Raw genomic sequence first — 16460 nt, forward strand, 5'->3', positions numbered from 1 at the left:
AAGGCATTTACAGCATCCAGCCCAGCCCTGCTTTTCCTGCACGGGAAGCAGAGGTGTAACATTCACAGCTCTCATGGCTGTGGGATGGAGAGGGACACAGCCCCTGGTGGGACAGAAATAACTTCAAATATCAGGGTGGACCTAAAAAACAACAGAGGGAGAGTTTGTTTTAATTCTTCCATGGATCAGGGTGTGCTGGTCAGGTGAGGAGAGGTTCAGAAGGAGAAAAGGGGAATCAGGGGGGACATTTTGGCTCTGTACAATTCCCTGACAGTGAGGGGATCAAGTTCTGCTCCCAGGGGACAACAGGACAAGAGGGAACAGCCTCAGGCTGGGCCAGGGCAGGTTTAGGTTGGATATTTGGGAAAATTTCCTCATGGAAAGGGTGGTCAGGCTTTGGAAGGGGCTGCCCAGGGAGGTTTGGAGTCATCCTGGAGAGGTGTCCAAGGAATTCCTGGACACGGAATTGTCCCCAGTGGACAAGGTGGGGATCAGCCACAGCTGATCTTGAGGTCTTGAGAAAGACCTTGGAGGTCTTTTCCAACCTAAATAACTCCGTGATCCCATAAAGTGACCCCCAGAGAAAGGAAAAGGTGTCAAATGAAGCCGAGCTGGACGTGGGACAAGCACGAGGTGTTGGGAAGGAGGGGCAGGAGCCCCCCAAAAAACACCAGAACGACAAAAAGACCCCCCCAAAAAGGGGGGAGAGCCGGGTGGGAGCTCCTGCAGAAGGAATGGAACACCAGGAGGGTCTGACATCTCCTCCTCCTTGCAGGTCCTGTCTAAAATAACAAGGCCCTGAGGTCCTGGCCGGGGTCTCCGTGTGCTGCAGCAACACAAATAGCAAATTAATAAGCACTGCTTCCCTTTCTCCCCAAGGTTTTGCGAGGCTTAATTAATGAATGTCTGTAAAACGCATTTGGAGCTGGGAATGAAATGTGCTGTGGAAATGCCAAATATTTTTTAATGCTCCAGCAGATTTAGGAGGTTTAAATAAGAAAAATACACAGCTTTTCCTCTTCGAAACAGATTGCTCTCCTTGAAGCAGAGAGCTCCAGAACATGAAGTTTTCATCAGGCTGACTTGAAAGGGAGTTTTCACGGCTTTCCAAGCGCGTTTATTCTCGCGTACGAATTCCCCCCTTTCCCTCCTACAGATGTGGACAGCGAGCCTGGGAAATCAAAGAAATGACCCCCGTTGGTTGGCAGGGCCAGCGCTATGAATAATTTCCTGATTCCCACTGATGCCTGGAATGCCCCCTCGAGCAGATGCGCGCCGGCTTTAGGAATTACACGGACCCCGAGTGGCCTCGGTGGCTCCGGGAGAGCGGGGAGGGCTCTGATGCCGACCATGTGTGGGGACGGAGGCGGGTTTGGCACCGCCACTCGCAGCGAGCTCCGGCGACAGGACTGCACCCTCTGGAGGGTACTGCTGCTCCTGCACGTGCGGCTTTCGGCCAAAAAATCCCGCTCCGGAAAGGCCCAGGTGGCCTGGCACGAGGTTTGTCACCAGCAGGGATGTCACTGCAGGGGTGGGTGGCTGCACACGCGATGGGACCTGCAGGTGACATTGAGTGAGTGACTGCAGGTGGCATTGAGTGATCTGCAGGTGACACTGAGTGACCCGCAGGTGACATTGAGTGACCTGCAGGTGACACTGTGTGACCCGCAGGTGGCATTGAGTGAATGACCTGCAGGTGACATTGAGTGACCCGCAGGTGACATTGAGTGATCTGCAGGTGACACTGAGTGCCCACAGGTGGCATTGAGTGCCCACAGATGACACTGAGTGATCTGAAGGTGACATTGAGTGAGTGATCTGCAGGTGGCATTGAGCGATCTGCAGGTGACACTGAGTGAACCGCAGGTGACACTGAGAGATCTGCAGGTGACACTGAGTGATCTGCAGGTGACAGTGACCCGCAGGTGACACTGAGTGATCTACCGGTGACATTGAGTGATCTGCAGGTGACATTGAGTGATCTGAAGGTGACACTGAGTGCCTGCAGGTGGCATTGAGCGACCCGCAGGTGACACTGAGTGATCTAAAGGCGACACTGAGTGATCTGCAGGTGACATTGAGTGATCTGCAGGTGACAGTGACCCGCAGGTAGCATTGAGTGCCCGCAGGTGACACTGAGTGACCTGCAGATGACATTGAGTGATCTACAGATGACACTCAGTGACCAGCAGGTGACACTGACTGAGTGATCCACAGGTGACACTGGCTGACCTGCAGGTGACACTCAGTGACCCGCAGGTGACATTGAGTGCCCACAGGTGACATTGAGTGCCCACAGGTGACACTGGCTGACCCGCAGATGACACTCAGTGACCCGCAGGTGGCATTGAGTGGCCCACAGGTGACATTGAATGCCCCACAGGTGGAATCCCAAGGGAATCGGGATTTCCAGGCCAGGCTGCACCAAGGGACATGGGCTGGACAATGCTCGGATGGAAGGAACTGGTGCCCTGTGGGGTGGTGACATCTCCTGGGACATCCCTGGGACAGACTCCCAAACTCCTCAGTCTGGGGGGTGACAGAGGGGACCAGACAGTCTGGGAATCCCTTGGTCATGGGGAGGTGACAGCCCCCAGTGTTCCAGCCCCAGGGAAGGTGACAGCCCCTGGTCCCGGGGGAGGTGACAGCCCCCAATTCCTCAGCCCTGGAGGGAGGTGACAGCCCCCAATCCGCCAGCCCCAGGGAATGGTGACAGCCCTCAATCCCTCAGTCCTCGAGGGAGGTGACAGCCGCCGATGTTCCAGCCCGTGGGGAGGTGACAGCCCCGATCCCCCAGCCTTGAAGGGAGGTGACAGCCCCCAGTTTCCAGCCCCATGGGTAGGTGACAGCCCCCATTCCGGGGGGAGGTGACAGCCCCCGATCCCCCAGCCCCAGGGGAGGTGACAGTTTCCTAGTCCCGGGGGAAGGTGACAGCCCCCAATCCCCAGAGAGAGGTGACAACCCCGATCCCCCAGCCCTGAAGGGAGGTGACACTCCCCGATCCCCCAGCCCTGAAGGGAGGTGACACTCCCCGATCCCTCAGCCCCAGGGGCGGTGACAGCCCCCAGCCCTGAGGGGAGGTGACATCCCCCGATCCCCCAGCCCCGGCGGAGGTGACAGCGGTCTCTCCGCGTTCCCGCGGGGCGGTGACACGCCGGTGGCGGTGGCGGTGGCGGTGGCGGTGGCGGTGGCGGTGGCGGTGGCGGTGGCGGTGGCGGTGGCGGCGGGGCGGCGCCAGGCCCGGCGGGCGCGGAGCGGAGCTCGCTGCTCCCGGTCCCGCCGCTGGCAGCGCCTCCAACGCGGCGGCCCCGCCGCCTCCCCCGCGGCACCGGCGGCAGCGGCGGCGGCTCCCGGGATTGGCGGAGGTCCGGCGGGGCCGAGTGCGGCGCGGAGCGGGCCGAGCAGGTGAGCGGGGCCGGCGCGGCCTAGGCCGGGCAGCGGGGCCGGGCCCCGGCGGGCTCCGAGCCTTCCTCAGCCGGGCCCGGGGAACTGAGGGCCGGCCCGGCCGCACCGAGAGCGCTGCCCGGGGGCGCTGGGGCTGGGGGGATCGGGGATCGGGGATCGGTATCCGGTGACTGGTGCTCGGTGCTCAGTGCCCGGTGCTCGATATCCCGTGACTGGTACTCGGTGCTCGGTTCTCAGAGCCCGGTGCCCGGTTTCTCGGTGCTCGGGGCTCAGTGCCCGGTTCCCGGTTGTCAGTGCCCGGTTCCCGGTGCTCTGTGCCCGGTGCTCGGTGCTCAATGCTCAGTGCCCGGTTCCCGGTGCTCTGTGCTCGGTGCTCAATGCTCAGTGCCCGGTTCCCGGTGCTCTGTGCTCGGTGCTCAATGCTCAGTGCCCGGTTCCCAGTTGTCAGTGCCCAGTTCTCGGTGCTCTGTGCCCGGTGCTCGGTACTCAATGCTCAGTGCCTGGTGCCCGGTGCTCGGTGCTCAGTTCTCGATGTTCAGTGCCCGGTGCTCGGTACTCAGTGCTCAGTGCCCGGTTCCCGGTTGTCAGTGCCCGGTTCCCGGTGCTCTGTGCCCGGTACTCCGTACTCGGTGCTCAGTTCTCGGTGCTCAGTGCCCGGTTCCCGGTGCTTAGTGCTCGGTGCCTGGTGCTCCGTGCTCGGTTCCCGCTTGTCAGTGCCCGGTTCCCGGTGCCCGGTGCTCAGTCCTCAATGCTCGGTGCTCAGTGCCCGGTTCCCGGTGCTCAGTTCTCGATGCTCAGTGCCTGATGCTCAATGCTCTGTGCCCTATGCTCAGTGCCCGGTTCCCGGTGCTCAGCGCCCGGTGCCCGGTGTTCAGTGCTTGATGCTCAGTGCCCGATGCTCAGTGCTCGGTTCCTGATGCTCAGTGCCCGGTGCTCAATGCTCAATGCTCAGTGCTCAGTGCCTGGTGCTCGGTTCCCGGTGCCCGGTGCTCAGCGCCCGGTTCCTGGTGCTCAGTGCCTGGTTCCCAGTTGTCAGTGCCCGGTTCCCGGTGCTCTGTGCCCGGTGCCCGGTTCCTGGTGCTCAGTGCCCAGTTCCCACTGCTCAGTGCCCGGTACTCGGTGCTCAGTGCTCCATGCTCGGTGCCTGGTGCCCGGTTCTCGATGTTTGATGCTCAGCGCCCGGTGCCCGGTGTCCCCGAGGCTGGGGATTGTCCCGAGGGGTTCCCTAGGACAGGACCGATCTCTCTGAGCAGCGATGCTGTTTCCTCGTGGGTGTGTGAGAGGGGAAGCCGAGGTTTGGGAATATCTCTAAAGCACAGAATAGTGGGAATCCTGCAATGAATCCCCCCAGTGAATCCCCGCCGGTGACTCCCACCCTGGGGCAGCTCTGCGGGTTTGTAGAGGTGAAGCACTTCCAGACACTCCCAATTTTTTATGTTTCAGACCCATTTTACTGCCCCCCATCCCTTCTGCTGTGCCTGCAGACTTGCCAGTCCCTGATTTTGAGTGGGGGGTCACTCAGGCTTTGAAGGCAGCATAGGGCAGGTGGTACCTGTGAGGTGATGTGGTACCTGTGAGGTGATGTGGTACCTGTCAGGATGATGTGGTGACTGTCAGGGTGATGTGCTGCCTGTCCAGGTGATGCTCTGGGTGTTTCAGGTGGTACCTGTGAGGTGATGTGGTACCTGTGAGGTGATGTGGTGCCTGTCAGGGTGATGTGCTGCCTGTCCAGGTGATGCTCTGGGTGTTGCAGGTACCACCTGCTCATGGAGGAGTTTCTGTTCCCAGGATTTTCCTGTCTGTGGCCATCCCAAGCTGGTGTTGGATGGTGCTGGGGCAGTTGTGGTGTCTGTCTGGGTACTGGGGCAGTTGTGGTGTCTGTCTCAGCGTTCTGGTGTCTGTCTGGGTGCTCAGGGACTTGTGTCTCTCTCAGGGATGTTCTGCTGGCACTGTCACTCTGTCACTTCCCTTCAGATCATCGTTTATCCTCAGCTTCTCTCAGCTCTGCCTCCTGAAATAACCCCTGTGTGTGTCATGCCATGGAGGGGAAGCTCTCCCAGGCTGGAGAAGCCTCTCTGAATCCTCACCTATATTTCTATATTTCTGTTTTTCCCCCCTAATGGCCATCTGTGCTCTGTGTCACCTGTGGCATCTCATTTTTTCATCTCATTTTACCCCTCTCCACCTCCTTTTGCTTTCTCAGGCAGGAATCCCAGCACTTCTCACTCCAGGTGTTGGTAGCGCTGCTCCCCTGGCACTGGGGAGTTCCCTGGGTGTGCAACAGTGAGAAATGGAAGTAATTTGTTTCAGGGCTGTGATAAATCACCCAGCCTGGAGCTGCAGCAGTTTTATTCCCCCGAGCTGCAGCTCTGTCATGTTCCCTATCGCTGCCTGTTTATTTTCTTTGTTAGTTTTAAAGCAGCTTTGGATCCTGCTTCTTGTTGGTCAGCAGTTTAAAAGTTTTTTACTTGTTTGAAGGTGGATTTGTTGGGGAATTCGAGGAGAAACCTGATGGAGGGGTTTGGATGTGAGGAGGATTCCAAGGGCATTCCCTGCCAGCAGTGATTCCTTGTTGAGTGCTTGCACTTGTGACTTTTCTTTCACTTCTTTCTCTTGCACTTGTGACTTTTCTGCAATTCTTTCTCTTGCACTTGTGACTTTTCTGCACTTCTTTCTCTTGCACTTGTGACTTTTCTGCAATTCTTTCTCTTGCACTTGTGACTTTTCTGCAATTCTTTCTCTTGCACTTGTGACTTTTCTTTCACTTCTTTCTCTTGCACTTGTGACTTTTCTTTCACTTCTTTCTCTTGCACTTGTGACTTTTCTGCACTTCTTTCTCTTGCACTTGTGACTTTTCTTTCACTTCTTTCTCTTGCACTTGTGACTTTTCTGCAATTCTTTCTCTTGCACTTGTGACTTTTCTTTCACTTCTTTCTCTTGCACTTGTGACTTTTCTGCAATTCTTTCTCTTGCACTTGTGACTTTTCTTTCACTTCTTTCTCTTGCACTTGTGACTTTTCTGAACTTCTTTCTCTTGCACTTGTGACTTTTCTGAACTTCTTTCTCTTGCACTTGTGACTTTTCTGCAATTCTTTCTCTTGCACTTGTGGCTTTTCTGCAATTCTTTCTCTTGCACTTGTGACTTTTCTTTCACTTCTTTCTCTTTCACTTGTGACTTTTCTGCAATTCTTTCTCTTGCACTTGTGACTTTTCTGAACTTCTTTCTCTTGCACTTGTGACTTTTCTTTCACTTCTTTCTCTTGCACTTGTGACTTTTCTGCAATTCTTTCTCTTGCACTTGTGACTTTTCTTTCACTTCTTTCTCTTGCACTTGTGACTTTTCTTTCACTTCTTTCTGAGGCAGGAGGGCAGAGGCTCTGGGGCTGTTTCACACATGCCATTCGGATGCTGCACTGCAGCTCCAACACCAATTTCCATCTTTGGAATTGCTACTGCTTGCCCGGGAGCTGTGGCTGCCCTGGAGCAGGAAAATTCCCTTCTCTGCTGGGATCCTGCTCTTCCATTCAACACAGAACCACGGGGACAAAAGGCTCTGATGGCACAGATAAAGGAACTCCTGGGCATTGAAAAGCAAACAGCCCCAATCTTCTGTTTTGAAATAAATTTGAGGTTTGGGTGGTTCTTTTTTTTTTTTTTTCCCTCTCTTTCTTCTTGGGTAGGATTTCATGGCTTACAAATGGGTTTCATATTTTATTCTTTATCACATAAAGAGGGGAGTTTCATCATATTTTATTCTTTATCACATAAAGGGGAGTTTCAGGCTGCAGAATTCACTCTGTGGCACTGGGGATGTGCTTTGGGGTCGGGGAGAGGAAACTTTGAACCCTTCGGGACCCTCAGCAGGAGAAACTTCTGTACCTGAGCCATTCCTGCAGGCTTGCTGAGGTGGGGTTGTGCAAAGAAGGGCCACAAAAATCTGGGAAAAACATCATCCCAAATGCTGGAGAGAACATCCTTTCCATGGGAATTAATTGATGTGTCCAGACAAGCTGCTGAGGAATTAATTGGGAATAATCCCTTGAAGGACACACTGGAGTGTTTGCTGTGAAAACCAAGGTGTTATCACTGGGTTCCCATCAGGGGAATGCTGTCCTGAGCTTCCCAAACTTTATTCCTTCTGAGAAAGTGGTGGGAAGGAAAGAAATATCCATGGAGTAAAACTACAAAAGGAGGAAGAGAAGAACTGTGAGCCTGCCTTGCTCTGGTGTTCCTGTCATCTCCTGCAGCTTCACCCTTCAATCAGGCTTGGTATTTTTTTCCCCTTTTGGAGCTGAAGTGGAGTTTTTTGTGGGGTTTCTATGATCCATCCTCTGCCACATGGCAACTTTCAGACAGATTTAGTTGTTAGATCTGGTAGACGTGGTGTAAATGTTTATGCTCGAACTGAATCACTGTAAAAATAACTGCTGCCTGCTCTTGCAAGTGTGGGGAGAGTCCTGAGCTGGGGGTGTTATTTAGACCAAAAGTGAACTTGGGGGATGTTTTACAGGTTCTTGTCTCACCTCCAAGGTGTGGCTTTGTAAGGAGGAGCCTTGCACAGCAGGACAGTGGTTTAAGTGGCTCTCCCACTTTGTCATTTATTGAGAAATGCTGGAGTTGCACAGAAATTTGGGATCTTTAAGAAAGGATCAGGGCAAGGTGGCACAAAACCTGTGCAAGACAGAACTTCTCACAGAGCTGGGAAAGAAAACAATGTTGTGATGGGGACAAACCTGAGTGCAGAGGTTCAGGTGAGGAGAGGAAAGGGCTGTGAGCAGGTTTGAGCTGGAATTTGATGGCACTGCTGCAAAACACCAATTCCTTCATTTCCATGGAAGGAATGGGAGGGTTTATTGCTGCTCTCTGCTGTTCCATCTCTCTGTGCTGGTTTTACCTGAGCTGTAATCCACAGGGTGGAGGTGCAGGGTGGGGAGAGGAGCACCTGTCCTGCAGGTGGCTGCTCCTGTTGTTCTATTGCCACACTGCCCAGGCCCTGCAATCCGTGCTGCACAACCAGCCTGGCACCAGCACTGCTCCCAGCACCTCTGGAAAAGCTGGAAATTCTCCTGACTTCTTCTCAGGACCTCTGGAAAAGCTGGAAATTCTCCTGACTTCTTCCCAGGTGTGGAGCACAGGGCCCGGTGTGGTGGGGTGGGACAAAGTGGGGAGGGATTTCCTTGCAGTGGGGACCTGCCAGAGCTGCTGGCAGAGCTGGCACAGATTGTCCCCACAGGGGAGGTGACCTGGACAGGTCCTGACAGATTTTTGGATGGGCACAACACCGTGGATCAGCTCAGGAGGGGACAAGGTGACACAGGGCAGGTGGGCAGTGTCCAGCAGTGCCTGTGTGTGGCCCAGGTGACATTTTTGGGGTGGCCTTGGTGGCTCTGCTGTGCTTCCCGACACCACTAGGTGCCTCCCGGCCTTTGCACTGCTGGGAGAGGCTCAGCAGCACCCGCTGCTCCCTGGGGCTGCTCCCTCAGCAGGGCACAGCTCTGAATTTTGGGTTATTTTGGGTTATTTTGGATGTGGCACAGCTCTGAATTTTGGGTTATTTCGGACGTACCACCGCTGTAGTTTGGCTTTTTGCACAGCAGGGTTTGACCCTGAGCTGGGAGAACGTGGAGAGTTTAATTCAGAGCTGTCAGGGAGCATTGAGGGTGTAACCAGGCTGATCTTGGGGGTGTACATGGATTTTATGGGGTGTAAACTCACACTCCCTGTGTGCCCGACTCTGTCACTGCTGTCACCGTCACGGACACGCTCCGGGTGATTTTTGTGTTTGCTCTGTTTGTTCCTGCCTCAGAGGGATTGGGTTTGGGGCTGACAAAAATAAATAATCAGCAGGTTTGTGGGGTGGGGGAGCATCTTTGTGTTTTCAGCAGAGGTGGTGGCAGTGATGGGTGATGACAAGTGTCACCTCTCCAGCTGTCACCTCTCTGCTGGGACCAACTTTGGGCAGGACTGAGGGAAAAACCCAGCACAGGACAAAACCCTCTGTGGTAGCTGTAAATATGAAAAAAAAGAGAAATGACAAATCATTCTAATTAATTAATTAATCTCACTGGGACATTTTTGTCCCTCCAAACCCCAGTGTCCAAACCTGGGCTCGTGGATCTCTCACCTGAGAGCCCACTGCTCCTTTTAGCACCAAACATTCCTCTGGCTCTGTGACAGAAACATTTGAAAAATCTGATTCTGGTTTTTTTTGTTGTTGTTTTTTCTGTTTTTCTTTTTCCCCACAATTTGTCCTGGGTACAGCATGTCCTGCTCAGAGCCTCACGTTGAAACCCCGGGCGGTGGCAGAGCTGAACGTGTTCAATCTTTCACCCCACACTTTTTTTTTATTTTTTTTTTGCTGCTCTGGTTTACCAGGCCAGCCAGCTTTTTGACAGCTATCCAGTTTTATTAGTGCAGAAACCAAAATCCCACCTCCTTTGGCTTGCAAACAACCTCCTGATTGATGCCTGGGAGCAGAATAAATTCGTGTGTGTCTGCTGGGCCCCGAGCGAGCCCAGCTCAGAAGAAAAGAAAAACAGAGATTTTGGAAATGTCTGAGACTTCTAAGGACATTTAAAAAATAACATTTAGCAAATAAATAAATTGAAAAGCTTCTTGCTGTTTTACTTTGGGGCTCCAGGGTGTTCTTGGTTCCAGTTTGGGGGAAATGGGATGCAGATAAGGAAATCAGGGGATGAGCAGGACCTGAGACAGAAAACTCTGGAAAATGAACTTCTGTAAAATCCAACTTTAATTGCTGTTCTCACAAAGCTGCAGGGCTGAACCAGGCCTGGCTTGGTCAGTGTGGGAGCACAGCAGTGCCCAGTCCCATCCCAGTGCTGACCAGTCTGGCTGCTGGGAAAAGGACAAACCTTTGGGGCCTTGAAACAGAACTAAAAAAAAGCTTTGTTTGCTGGGCTTTGTCCTTTTTCTTTCTTAAACAACCAATGTTTCTTTGCTCTCCCTTTGCCAAACATAAAATTCCCTTAAATTGTGAGGCTGGAGACTTTTCAAACTTTCCTGTTGCACTCGAGGCGTTTTCCAGAGGTCCATTATTTTCACACTCCTGAAACTCAGCCCCATTTATAACCTCTTTATTTGAGCCCTGCAAATTGCCAGTCACTTTTAAATTGCAGTATTAGTCTCGGGTTCTTTCCTTTTATTTATTGCTTTGATGAAAGAGATGGTGTCAGGAGTGGGAAATGAGTGGAGGCAGAGGAGGGAAATGGGAGAAATTAAGAGAAGGAGTTGGAAAAGGGAACAAAGAAATCGATTAAACGCTTTTTTTTCACTCCCATATCTTTCTTGAGGATGATTATATTTCACTGGAAAACATCCCCATCATTCAGAGTGTTAATATTTAATTAGTTGCTGATCATTAAGTGCTTATTGTGGTTGCTAATTTGGCTGGGAAATGCTGTAAATGCTGCTGGGAACAGAAGTAGGTTAACAGGGCAGGTATTTTTGTGCCTCGTGTTCCTTGCCCCCAAACTTCCAAGGAAAACTCTTAGAGGGATGCCAAGGCCACGGGAACATCATCCAAAATCCCAAATGAGAGTCTGGGAAGCAGCAAATCCACAGTGAAGGGCTCAGCCTTTCTGCCCTAACGTAGCATTTGTGAGTGTGAAGTGCTGAAAACTCATTTTCATCGTTTGGGCATGTGATATAAAGGCTCAGGATCTGAAATATTACAGTCACCATGGCTACCAGTGACTTATCTGAGGGAGTTTGACTTTTGTTTTGATTTTAAGTGTCTTAATTGTAGTTTAAAAATCAGAATCTAAATGTGTTTTTTTTTTTTTTTTTTTTTTACTTAGGCATGAAACTAAAGGCATTAAATGATTTGCATTATTAAAATATCTATAATGCTGCCTGTCAAAGGTTCCTAAAGAAGGTCCTTAATATTCCTACCTTATGTTCTAAATAAAGTTATTCTCCAGCTTTCTGGGAGTTCTGCTTCTCTCACCACAAAAAATTCCTTGCAGGTGCCTCTCTGGCTATTTTGCAATCCCCAACCCTTTTGTTTGGCCTTGGAAAAGCTGTGCCACTCCACACCTGGTGCTTTTCCACACATTCTGCTGCTTTTCCTCCTTCCCCTGCTGTCCCCCAGCCCTTCCCACCTCTGGAACTGGTGTTTGTGGAAGAGTTTTGGCTGCTGGAAGTTTGCCCTGCTCAGGAATCCTGCCAAACCTCCCCCCTCGAGTTTCTCCTGGATGAAAAATTACCCAGCACCACCTGCCCTAAAAAAGTGGGAAAATGTGGGGATGGAGAGCACCAAACCTCCCCTTCCTTCCATGTTGTAAAAGAAGAGGAGGAACAAACACCACAGGCAGATTTCTTTCACCCTTAATTCAATCACTAAAATGTTACAATCTGTCCTGCTCTAATTCTCTCCACTTGTACTTGTGCAGTGGTTGCAAACATGCTGAAATACGAACTCATGCTCGGTAAGCCTTTAATTCCAGCTTTGATGTTTTTAATCATCAGCACAGATTTGGTAAAAAAATGATTCATTAGCTCGAAACGCATCTCGGGTTCCGCGTGACGCCGGGGGGAACGGAGGAGGCAGCGCCGGGTTCTTGGGATCTTCTTTGTGCCTCAGCTGCTTCTTGAAGCAGGGCCCTTGTCCTGGTTTGGAGGGCAGGGGTCTGCTGAGAAAGGCAGAAATGGAGAATGGAAACCCCCTCCCTCAAAATTATTGTAATGTTGAAATTAAGGAGCTCTCAGGCAAAGATATGGGAATAGGAATAACAGTTCTTTACTAGGGAAATTAAAATAGAAATACAGAATTACAAACAAACCCCAAACCCTGCCTCTGTTTGAAATGGAGAATGGAAACCCCCTCCCTCCAAATTATTATAATGTTGAAATCAACGGGCTCTTAGGAAATACGGGAATAGGAATAACAGTTCTTTACTAGGGAAATTAAAATAGAAATACAGAATTACAAAGAACAAACCCCAAACCCTACCAGAGTCAGAATCCAAGCTGACACCTGTCAGTCAGGCAGGGATTGGCAGCAGTGCCATTGCATGGTGGCTGCATCCTCCTGCAGTGACAGATGTGGTTCTGTACAAGGTGCAGTTTTCCTCTGAAGGTCCAGTGATGATGTGGAGAAGTTCGGTTTTCCTCTGAAAATCCAGTGGGAAAAGGTTCCCTTGGTGTCCCAAACCTCTGTTTTTATCTTGGTAAGAAATGTTGGGCTCTTCCCCCTGGCTGGAGCAACTCCCAATGGGATGCAGTAATTTTATCAGTCCCACAGTGGGACTCAATGGCCATGAGCAGAAAATGACTGGCTGGAGGAAGGATGGGCTGTGAAAAGATAAAGATAAAGAACACTGCTCCACCTGGTTTTAACAGCTGGCCCATTAACAGGAGATCTCTCCCACAGAGATAAAGATCACTGCCCCACCTGGTTTATAAAATAAGAACCATTAACAGGAGATATCTCTGACAAAGATGAGGATCACTGCCCCACTTGGTTTATAAAATATGACCCATTTACAGGAGATAACTTCCTGGAGGAAGGATGGGTGTGAAAAGATAAAGAACACTGCCCCACCTGGTTTTTAACAGCTGGCCCATTAACAGAATATCTCACATGGAGAAAAGGATCCCTGCCCCACCTGGTTTTATCAGATGGTGACAGAACAGATACTTTTGATCATCCTGTATTCCAACCCAAGACAGTCCTCAGCATCTCAGCTTTAGAGGCCTCTGGGGTGTCCAGATTCCCTCCTCTCTGTGTCTGGTTTTGGTAAAATCCCAAGTTCTCCTTGCTCAGAAATGCAAGGTGAGCTCAGGGCTCCTCTCTGGGTGCAGCAGCAGCAGGAGGATTCCTGGTCCTGAATTCCCACAACCCTGAACCCTCTCTGGGACATCTCCACACCCTCCCTGAGCACCAGGCTTGGGTTTTTTGGGGTTGGTTTTATTTTTTGGGGTTGTTTTTTTTTTGGGGGGGTTGGTTTTATTTTTTGGGGTTGGTTTCCCCCTGCTCTGAGCTCCAGCCCGCAGTGACCACAGAGGATTGGAAGCAATCTGTGCCTGAGAGCAGCAGCTCAGAGACAAATCCTCAATCCCATTACTTGTTCCCTGCTGGAACTGGGGTACCAGGGATGTGATCAGAGCCTCTGAGGCTGCTGCCCTAATGGCTGTGGGGTTCCAGCTGCCCCCACCAGATGTTTGTGGATATAAAGATCCCTTTCACAGCTGTTCCCGTCTGGAAAATGGGATTCCTGTTCCTTCCAAAGCCACCTCCATGGCAGTGGTGTGTGGATGTTGGGATCCCCGCCGTGGGATGGTGCTGTGGGTGTGATTTTTGTGCCCTGAGTGTCCCCAGGGATAAATTCAGGAAATTCCCAGGGTGAAATTCGGGAAATAAATTCCGTTATCCCCCACTCCTGACCCTGCTCCAAGCCCAGGTGTTGAAGGAACTCTCTGACCACAGAAACTCCAGCTTTTTGAGGACATCCCAAAGAAAATTCCAGAAGCTCTGCCTCCCAAGGAAAGGGAAGGGAGCAGAATAAACACTTTCTCCCCGTTGTGCTGAAAGGTTTTTATCTCCTGGGCACGTTCTGAGCTGCCAGGAGGAGACACAAACTCTTCCCAAGTTTTGTCTCCCAGGCTGTTCCTGCTGTAACAAATTGTTAAGCAACAAGTACACGGCATTTGGAGATCTGGGGTGAGATATGACGGCCTCACAAAGGCACTCTCACATGTTCAAGGCTTCCTTTTGTGCTCAGGGAGTTTTTATATATTTATTTTCCACTCTCTGCCATCCAACTGCTGCTCCTCTTCTTCCTTCTTTGCTGGAGTGGGAGCCAAGGCCGTGGGTTCAGGCGTGCTCCCGTGCCCAGCCAAGCCTGCTCTTATCACAAATCCCTTTTTTCTCCCCGCAGAGCAAACACTGCTTGGTGCTGTTCTCTCACCTCTCCTCCTCCTGCTTTGTTTTCCATAAATCCTTCACTTGATTTCTCATGCTTTGTGTGGATTTTGTTTTGTTTCCAGCTGATTTTTTTCTCCTTTAAATCCTTTTGGGTTTTTTTTTTGCTGGATGTTAACGATGCTTTTCTTGCTTTTCCTTTGTTTTGCTTTTTTTTTTTCCCCCTCCTCAGGGTATTGTGTAATCATTGGATCCTTTTATTCTAACCCTGTAAATAGACAAAGCAAGCAGAACACCAAGTTTTTCCTGGAGTAGCTGTTCCATTACCTGTTGAAATGAATCCCACATCCAAACACCTTTACTCCACACAGATGGACCCAACCCGCCCTGAGCTAATCCTGTAAAAGTGAATTGAGGAAAAGGAAAGAAAAAAATAAATATTTGTGCAGGTGACGATGTTTGAAGCTGTGCTGTGCATCCAGGGACAGAATTCCCATAGGGATGAACCCAAGGCTGGGAAAGAAATGTTTGAAATCAGTACAAAAAAAAATTAAAATTCCCATGAGGAGACTCCTGCAGGTGAAATCACAGCAAGCTCAGGAACTGCAGCTCCCACTGATCTGTCCCTGTGGGTTTTACCTGTCCAGCCTGGTGTGTGCATCACTTCCCTGCTGCTGCTGCTGGACATTTCCTCCTTCCTCCCCCAGCAAATCCGAATTCCAGAGAGGATTGGGAAAGGCTTTGATGCGGTGACAATCCACGCCGCGCTCCCTCCAATCTCTTCTTCCCTGATTTTCCTTTTTTCCTCGGAGTGGACAGATATTTCTTGGCTTGCAGAATGTGGATTAAAGTCCTGTCAGCAGCTCCCTTTTTGCTAATCCTGTTTATTCCAGCGAGGAATACTCCATGCTCTGCTCTGGGGTTCTTCAGAGTGCTTGGATTTTGGGGAGGGGATTTCAGACCCTGCCATCCCAGCTGCTCCCATGGATTTTGAGCAGCATTCCCAAGCCTGAGGAGCCTGAGCCAGCCTGCCAAGGTTTGCTTTGTGCATCCAAAACCTCCCTCCCGGTGCTCTGATGGACATCCCAGATTTCCCCTCTCCCTAAAGCTTGCAGGAAATTGCAACCCGATAGGAGCGAGCCCTGTCCCTTGTCCCTCATTGTTCCAGGATTGTTTACATCCCCTTTTTTGTTATCCCATCTCCCTGACTCTTCCCTGACCTCGCCGGCTCGTTTGGGCCATTGTGTGTGGCTGTTGTTGTTCCAGGGAGTTCTTAGGGAGGAGGGTTGGAGCAAACCCTGGGATTACTCAGCCCCAGCCTACTCCTTTTTGGCTCCTTTGCTTTATTCCACCTAAATAATAATAATAATAATAATAATAGTGATGATAATTCCCTCTAAGTGCAGTCCTGAGTGCGCTCTCCCACTGTGGATTTGGGAGCAGCTCCCAAATGATTTCCTTGGGATTTTTTTGGATGTCATGTTTCCCTAAAACATTCCTCAAAAACTCAGAGACCAAGCAGCAGGATGCTCCTGGAATCATCAGCCCCATCCTGAACATTGATCCCTGTGTTTTCTGCCCTGGATCTTGATCCTGAAAAGTCCATCAGAGCTGGATTAAATTTGAAATTAATTTGGGATTTCCCATGAGCTGGCTCAGGGAATCTGGGAATTCTTTCCAAGCATCCCCCAGGCTGTTCCCCTGGAGCAGGGCTCTGACAAGTGCATGTGAGGCACTGGAATCATCAGCCCCATCCTGAACATCGATCCCTGTTTTTTCTCCCCTGGATCTTGAAAAGTCCATCAGAGCTGGATCAAATTTGGAAATTAATTTGGGATTTCCCACCAGTGGGCTCAGGGAATCTCAGAGCTCTTCCCAGAGCATCCCCCAGGCTGTTCCCCTGGAGCAGGGCTCTGACAAGTGCATGTGAGGCACTGGAATCATCAGCCCCATCCTGAACACTGATCCCTGTTTTTCCTGCCCTGGATCTTGATCCTGAAAACTCCATCAGAGCTGGATTAAATTTACAAACGAATTTGGGATTTCCCACCAGCGGGCTCAGGGAATCTCAGAGCCCTTTCCAAGCATCCCCCAGGCTGTTCCCCTGGAGCAGGGCTCTGACAAGTGCATGTGAGGCCAGGCAGATCCTGGGATGCTGCTGGGGAACATGTGG

This window comes from Catharus ustulatus, chromosome 29 (genome assembly GCF_009819885.2).
Source record: "Catharus ustulatus isolate bCatUst1 chromosome 29, bCatUst1.pri.v2, whole genome shotgun sequence".
Classification (NCBI taxonomy): domain Eukaryota; kingdom Metazoa; phylum Chordata; class Aves; order Passeriformes; family Turdidae; genus Catharus; species Catharus ustulatus.